The following is an 8,175-nucleotide window of genomic DNA, read 5'->3' as shown; positions in this document are numbered from 1 at the left end:
AGAGTTTTCTCTGAGCAAGGGACAAAGAATACCTGGAACAGTGTTATTCACAGAATGGTGCTTTTAGTATCTGCCAGTTCTGGATAACTTGCTCAGGAATACAGGAAAGATGCTTTTATAAAGCAACTAGCAAACTTGTATCACTCATACCTTCAGGTTCTCAGAGAGGCTGTCCTGTTTATTGGTTTCTGATTCAAAGCTGGAGAATGGCTAGTGTTCTGGCATCCTATGTGACATCACAACTGCATGGGTTATAGTGCAAAGGGTCCTTTCATTCACATCTGGTAGGAACATAAACTATGTAGGATTTCTGGAGGGACTCTGGCAATCTCCATCAAGAAACTGAAAAAAAAATCATACCTTTTACCCAGTAAGTATATTTTTAGGGATTCAGCTTACAGATATAATCAGAGACATAGACAGAGATAGATGCCCAAAAATGATTATGAAAAATTGGAAATTTCTTAAATGTTCAAGAGTACTAGTTAAACTGTGGTGTATTTGTATGATGGAGTAGAAATCATTCATGAAAATAATCTTTCTGTTAACATTTTAGTGATGTGGGAAAATGCTTATGATATGATTATGTCAGGGTAGGATATAAAAGTCTATAGCTTATGTGATCTTAGTTATGTAAAATATACAAAGAAAAACAACTGGAAAGAAATATATCGAGCATTAATAATGATTATTTCTGGTTATGAGACTATGGACTCATACTTATTTTCTCTTTCCCCTTTTCCATGCTTTGAAGTTTTTCAACAATGAGTACATGAATGTATTTTATTTTGTCCTTTTACTTTTAACTTAACTTTTAGGAAACGCATTCAAGTGGGAGAAAATTCAAAATGTATAAGGATATATAGTAAACAGTATATCGCCTATCTTTCTGTCTCATTCATTCATTCAATTACTCATTCATTCATCAATTGCCTAATTCTCCCTAGAGGCAACAATGTTATTAGCTTCACAGGTATACTTTCAGAGATATTCAGTGTAATCCAAGTAAAAACCCTCACATACGTCTTCTTTTTCTCTCTCTGTCTTATATAAAAAGTAGCATACCTTATACACACCATTCTGTTCCTTTTTTTTTTTTTTAACTTAATGTATCTTGACAGCGATGTCGTATCAGTATATAATGAGCTTATTAGAGTTTAGGAATTGTTGGATAGAATTCCATTCTTTGGAGGTATCTTAATTTGTTTACATCAGCACTTAAACGGTTATCAATCTTTTTTTTGCTATAAACAATGCTATGATGAATAACCTTGAACGCACGCCATTTCAAACATGTATGACTATAATCAGTGACAGCTGATTACAATTGTCAACAGGGCTCTAAGAGGTGGCTTGTCAAAGAGGCAAGTTCTTGGTGTTCAGGTCCAGCTTGACGATGTACTGTTGATTGTGACAAGACCGGAATGAGCAGGAAGGACAGGAAGGAAAGAGGCTCGTCCCGGCCGAGAGATGCAAGGCGTGTTGTAGGTACAGCATTAATTGATTAGGCTTGTTTCCCGAGTTGCGCTTAATCAATTTCAGGAAACCTTGTCCACCTAACTTACATCCATGGAACATATTTAAAACTCCTTGCTGATAACCTTCTGCTATTATTTCACACTTATATGGGGCTTACAATTCTTTAAGTCACTTCTGCAAACTTCACCTCATTTGATTCTTGTGGTTACCCTGTGGAATAGGGTATAGCAGTTAATACCCATTTTATGGGTTAGGGAGATTGGCACTCACTGTCTCCCGTTTGGTTACCATCCTAGTGCAGACCAGAGCCAGCTTTCTGCAGTTCCAGCCTCTAGTCTCTTTCTTCCTAACCATGATGTACACTGCAACTTTAGCCTTCTCAACTTCTTTCTTCTGACAACCATTTATTGCAAGACAACTCATTTACTTACTAGGGGCAATATTTCACCCCCTGCTTCTCGTGGGGATTTACCAGAATGTCACATTGCTTAAAACTAGACCTTCTATGTTTGATTTCTTCATTGAGATTTTATGGTTCTGGTGGGCTATTTCCAACTAAAAATATTGCAGCTATTCTCATTGGCATTGAACTAAAGGGCCTCTGTCTCCAATTTATCTCAGTCTTGGAGCAGACCCAGAGCTGTTTTCTGAGAAAATCTTGGCCCTGCCTGGGTCTACTCACTCAACTCACCTCAAGCTTATATCCTGGTTGGACTCCTTAATTTACAGGCAAAGATGTCAAATATGCTCTCTGCTTTGCTGGCTGTTAAAGCATAAAGGTCAGCCCTTAATCAGCAGTATGGAGTGTCTCTCCTCCAGGTCCTTGTTGGAGGACAAAACTCTGAATTCTTTGCTGCCTAATTCCTAGTCAACATTCAGCAGAACCCTAGGCTTCTACTCTGATTGTCTATATATTCTTTATTGCCAACTATCTATAACATCTTTCTCTCCTTCTAAAATCAAAGTTTTATTGTATGCTTTAGTTCAATCACCAAATAGACATAGAGCACTACTCAGTACTAATGCGAGGCACTGGTTTAGGTGTTGGGATATAGCAGTGAAGACGACAAAGTTCCGACTCTCAAGGAATTTATATTCTAGTTGAAAAAGACAGATAGACGGACATTAAATAAATAAACAAGTAAACATACAGTATGTCATATAATGATAAATGCTATAGAGAAAATTAAAGTTATTTAAGGGAAGTAAAGTGAAAAATGTGTGTGTGTGTGTTTGTGTGTGTGTATTATTTCATATAAGCAGGTTTGAGAAAGCTTTATAGTCATGTGACATTTGGACAGAGACCTGAAAGAAGTGAAATTGTGAGGCACTTTGATACTGGAGGGAAGAGCATTCTAGGCAGAGGGCATGGCGGGGCACTGAGGTCTTTAAGCTTAATTGGGCTTCTCATATTTGGGGAACAACAAGCCAACATGGGTGGAATAGAGAGAGAGAGGGGAAGGAGGGAAGAGATGAAGTCAAATAAGTAATGAATATGCAGGGAAGGGGAGGGTGCCAGGGTTGGGGCAGGTGGCAGACCACCTATGACCCACAGGTGTATTGGGCAGAGATAAAGAGATTATATATATACACATATATACATACATACATATGTATATAACTATATAAATATATATTTGTGTATATATTATATATATAATTAAGAGAATTGAGAATTGTGAGCAATTGGCTCACACAGTTATGGAGGCTGAGAAATCCCGTGATTTGCAGTCTGCAAGCTGGAGACCCAGGAAAGCTGGGGGTGTAGTTCTGGTTAAAAGTCAGCAGGCTTGAGACCTAAGAACAGCTGATGTTTCAGTTGGAGTCCCAAGGCAGGAAGACCAATGTCCCAGCTCGAATCAGTCAGGCAGGAGGAATTCCCTGTTACTCAGCCTTTTTGTTCTATTCAGGTTTTCAGTTGGTTGGACAAGGCCCACCCACCCAAGGGAGGGCAATCTGCTTTACTCACTCTGCGGATTCAAGTGTTAATTTCATCTGGAAACACCCTCACCGACACACCCAGAATAATGTTAATCAAATGTCTGGAACCTCCGTGGCCCAGTTAGGTTGACACATAAAATTAACCATCACAGTAGGCAACACTGAGCCTGGCTTTTACTTGGAGAGAGATGGGGAGCCACTGAGGAGTTTTGAAGAGGGGAGTGACATAAGCTGACTTAAGTTCTAGAAGGATCTCTGGCTGCTGTGTTGAGAATAGACTGTGGGGGGCAGGGAAGGCAAAAGTGAGGGCAGAGAGAAGAGTTTGGAGACAATTGAAATACTCTAAGTGAGAAATGAGGGTGGCTTGGACTAGAACGGTATTGGTGGAGATGGTGTGAAGAGGTTCTGGTTCTAGATACATTTTAAAGACAGAGCCTCTGGGGCCACAGAGGGCTTTGTCCATACTTTTGTGACAGCACCTCTCATTTTGGACTATAATTGTTTACTTGTTTGTCTCCTGCATTGATTGCTATTTTATTAATCTTTATACTAATATCATCATAGCAATCACAGCTAACAGCTACAGAGTGGCACTGCGTCAGCGACTGAGCTAAGTGCTTTATACATATTATCTCATTTGATTTTCACATCAACCCTATGAACATATTATTAACCCCATTTTAAATAGAATGTTCTAAAGTCTGGAGATACAGATATCACTTTATATTTTAACAAGTTGAAGATGTCCTTGATGACATTTCGTATGTTTGTTTTGTTTCCAGACTTGCAGTCTTCCTGTAAATTATGTTTAGACACAAGGAGGTTTAGAAACTTGGCTAACATCTCAGGCAGTAAATGCCTAGCACTGCGTTGAATTCCCAGCGGGCACTGAACAAGTGGTATTCATTTCTCCCCAGATATTTCTGAGGCCCACTAAGTGCCAGGCTCACGGGGACTGGGGCCACAGCATTGAAAAGATGGTCAAAGTTGCTTCTCTCATGAAACTTGTGTTCTAATGGAAGGGCATATTTGGGGGCCAATGAGTAACCCATTTGGTGTGAGTGGAAGAACAGAAAGAAGCCTTGGAGTGGTGAGTAGAGACGAGATAGTTGAGAACCCGAATGCCCAGTTGAGAAGCTTTATTTAGATGAGAGGCAATGCCTCCAGTAAAGTGAAGACAATGAGAGTTCTGGGTAGTGGAATGACAAAAGGCAGTGTCTTCCAGGCTCATCTGCTATTTCTTTCCTCCTCGTCTTGTACAGTGCAATTATAGAAAAGTACTGGCTAGAAGAAAATCTGACTCCTCTTACTTTACGTGTGGCCAACAGGACACCTCCTCAGTGGACATCAAAGCAAGTGACTGGGCAGCAAGAGAAGTTGTCCCCAAAGCTGGGAGAATGTGTTGCTTTTGCTGCTGCTGTTTAGAGGAGGGATTCATTGGAAAGCAACTCTGGTTTGCATTTGAGCATATGGCTGGGCCTGGTGTGGCCCAGATTTCACCTGAGTGCCCTTAATGAGCCAGCAGCTGCTTCCATTGCTGCCTCACTGTCCCTGCTCCATTGCTCTGGCCTGCCCTGCCATCTCCATGACAATCTGCTCTGTGGGCTGGGCAGCCTTCATCCCTCCAGCTATCGGGTGTGGGGTGGGGGAAGGACCAGAAGTAGCTATCCTTTTCTAATATAAGATCACCTGTTGGCACCATGGCCAACCAAAGTTACGGGCAACACATGGAGCTCCAGAGTGGTTAGCTCTCCTTGGAACTTGGTAATGGATTTGCAGATAAAAGACATACAATAAAAACAGCACTTATGCATCAAGTTTAATTTAATGCAAGGCACAGTCAGCTGGTGGCATTTATTACTTGGGGGAAGATCCAGGATGTGGGTTGCAGTAGACACTAGGATTATATTGACCTGGGTTCTAATATTGATTCTGCTGCTAAGAGCTGAATGCCGTTGGGCAAGCCAGTCAACTGCTCTGAGCCATAGTCTGTCATCAGTGAATGAAGGAATCCAAGCAGATAATAACGACCATTGCCACTTCCATGACTGCATTTAATTATATTCACCACGTGCCAGGCACTGATCCAAATGTTTCCCATGTATTATAGATACAGAAATATCAACTCTCTCTATTTCAGGTTGCTCTCTCCCGCCATTTTAGAAGAATCCTTTCTTCCCCTAATGAAATCATACATGGAACCCAAATTTAAAACAGAATTGCTTTGTTTGAAGCAGAAACAGGGGACAGGACTCCCAGCCGTTCAGCCTCACCTCTGCCTTGAAGTGTCTCCACTGAGGATCACACCTAGAAGACCACTGGTGTGAGTGTTTTAGTTTCCTGTGGCTGCTGTAAAAAACTGGTGGCTTGAAACAACCCACATTTATTCTCTCACAGTGCTGGAGGCCAGAAATCTGAAATCAGTTTCGCTGGGCTAAAGTCACACTATTGTCAGGGCTGCTTCCTTTCAGAGGCTCTAGGAGAGAATCCATTCTCTTGCCTTTTCTAGCTTCTGGAGTCTGCCTGCATTGCTTGGTTCGAGGCCCTTCCTCGCATCACTGCAGCCTCTTACTTCCATCCTCACATCCTCTATTCCTCTTACGTAGTCAAATCTCTCCTGCTCCCCCTCTTATGAGGACACTGGTTGTTACATTGGACCCCCAAGACAAACCAGTGTAACCTCCCTATCACAGGCTTCTTAGTTTAATCACATCTTCAGAGTCCCTTTTGCCGTGTAAATGAGCATTCACAGATTCCAGGAAGTCAGATCAGGGTATGTAGGGGCCATTATTCACTCTGCCACAGGGAGCATCTAAGTTTCCTCAGCTCTGTTCGTTCTTCCAGCCACTCAGAATCGAGCACATGGAGTCATACCAATAATGTATACTTATATGTTGATTGATCCTTTCCAAAGTTTTGCCCCATTCTGCCTTTTATTTTGATTGCCCCTGTAACGCAGTGCAGTGGGACGGGCAGGGGTTGTTCTCTGAGCCTTAGCTGGGTGGAGTATGAAGCGGGTTGACATGGGGTGGGTCCCAGCGCTCCTCTGGTGGCCCATGCAAAGGGTGTGTTTGATCATTGCAGCAATGTCAATAACAATTATTTCCCCTTCATGATTAGCTCCACTCAAGCTGAGGCTAAATGATATCAAAACAGCCAGTCAATTTGGTCAATTTACTCAGTCTGTCAATTTAGTAGAAAATAAAAAATCAATTAAATTAGTGGTTTGAGTGAATTGACAGGCTGTCTCACTGACTCGGTTGAGTCAGGAAACCCTCGATAGACAGCTCCAGAGGAGAGTGCTGCTGTACTGATACTGTTGAGGCTGCCAAGGGGCCACTCTACAATGGTGGTAATGAAAACAATACCCTTTCTCTGCATTTTCAGATTATAGCTATTTCAAGAAATTTCAGTGATGATCAATTTTGTTGTGCCAACATCCTAAGGCAGTCAGGACAGCTGAGGAAACTGAGTCAGGGAGTCTAAAGAAGAAATTTAAAGATTCACAAAAATAATATACACCTCTTAAAATATGCTAAGAACTGATTTAAGACTTTACCTATATTAACTCATTTGATCCTCTCCACAGATCTATGAGGTAGATTTTTTGTTGTTCGTGCTGTCAGGTCGATTCTGACTCCCAGCGACTGTGTATACAGCAGAGCGGAACTCTGCCCAGTCTTTTTGCACCATCCTCTCAGTGCTCTGATGCTATTCACAAGGTTTTAATGAGGTAGATTATTATCCAGATGTAACAAGGAGTAAGGGAAGGGCAGAGCTGGGATTCAAACTTGAGTTTCTTAACAACCTGCTTTTCTCTCTAGATCAGAAGTTCTCCACCCCGGCTGCACATTAGATTCACTAAAGAGCCTGAAAATATGTGAAGTCTTACACATGAGGTTCTACACTACAGCTCTGTTTGTAAGAGCAGAAAACTAGAAACAGCCCAGAAAGAGCTACGCCGCATCGCCACGATAGAGTACCGAGCAGCTGTGAAAGGGAGCACTGGAGATCGCTACATAGCACGAGGGAGACATTGCCGGGAGTCAGCGAAAAAAACTAAGTGTAGGGCATGCTACATTTATTTAAGAAAGGAGGGCATAATGTGTTTTCAGGTGACAAATGCTACAAGGCGCTTGTTCTCATTTCTTCACTAAAAAATTTTGCATAGGGGCCAGCCCGGTGGTGCAGTGGTTAAGTGCGCACGTTCTGCTTTGGTGGCCCAGGGTTCGCCGGTTTGGATCCCGGGTATGGACATGGCACCACTTGGCAAGCCATGCTGTGGTAGTCGTCCCACAGATAAAGTGGAGGAAGACGGGCACGGATGTTAGCTCAGGGCCAGTCTTCCTCAGCAAAAAGAGGAGGATTGGCAGCAGTTAGCTCAGGGCTAATCTTCCTCAAAAAAAGAAAAAATTTGTATAGTTAAAAAGAAAGAGAACAGGAATTTACAGATTAAAATAAGTTTAGAAGATTATCAATAAATCATAACAGAAAAAATTAGGAAAATTTTAAACTGTTTTCAGTAATCGTTATTGTCAATAGTGGTTGATATTGTCATTTGGAGACTGTCGTATGTAGTAAGGGATAAAACAAATTAATAATTCCAAACTGGGTTTTGTTTAACGGGAGGAAGAGATTAATGTGTAAGACCAATGAGGTAAATAAAAACCCTGTAGTCCAGAATTTGAACTGGAAATATGATTTAAACTCATATTTTTTCTTAAAATGTGAAATACTTTCCAGTTCCGTCCACTA

The 8,175-nt window shown here is 41.5% G+C and overlaps 1 long non-coding RNA gene across 1 annotated transcript; it reads left to right on the top strand.

The window, feature by feature from the left end:
- The first annotated feature begins 279 nt into the window (after positions 1-279).
- LOC106781528 (uncharacterized) lies at positions 280-7,597 on the top strand. Its single transcript, XR_002799450.2, has 3 exons — positions 280-370; positions 5,561-5,743; positions 7,245-7,597. It is a non-coding gene; the product is annotated as an uncharacterized lncRNA (long non-coding RNA).
- Positions 7,598-8,175: the final 578 nt, after the last annotated feature.

Source organism: Equus caballus, chromosome 13 (assembly GCF_041296265.1).
Source record: "Equus caballus isolate H_3958 breed thoroughbred chromosome 13, TB-T2T, whole genome shotgun sequence".
In the NCBI taxonomy this organism is placed as follows: Eukaryota; Metazoa; Chordata; class Mammalia; order Perissodactyla; family Equidae; genus Equus; species Equus caballus.
This window is presented reverse-complemented; position numbering and strand designations above follow the sequence as displayed.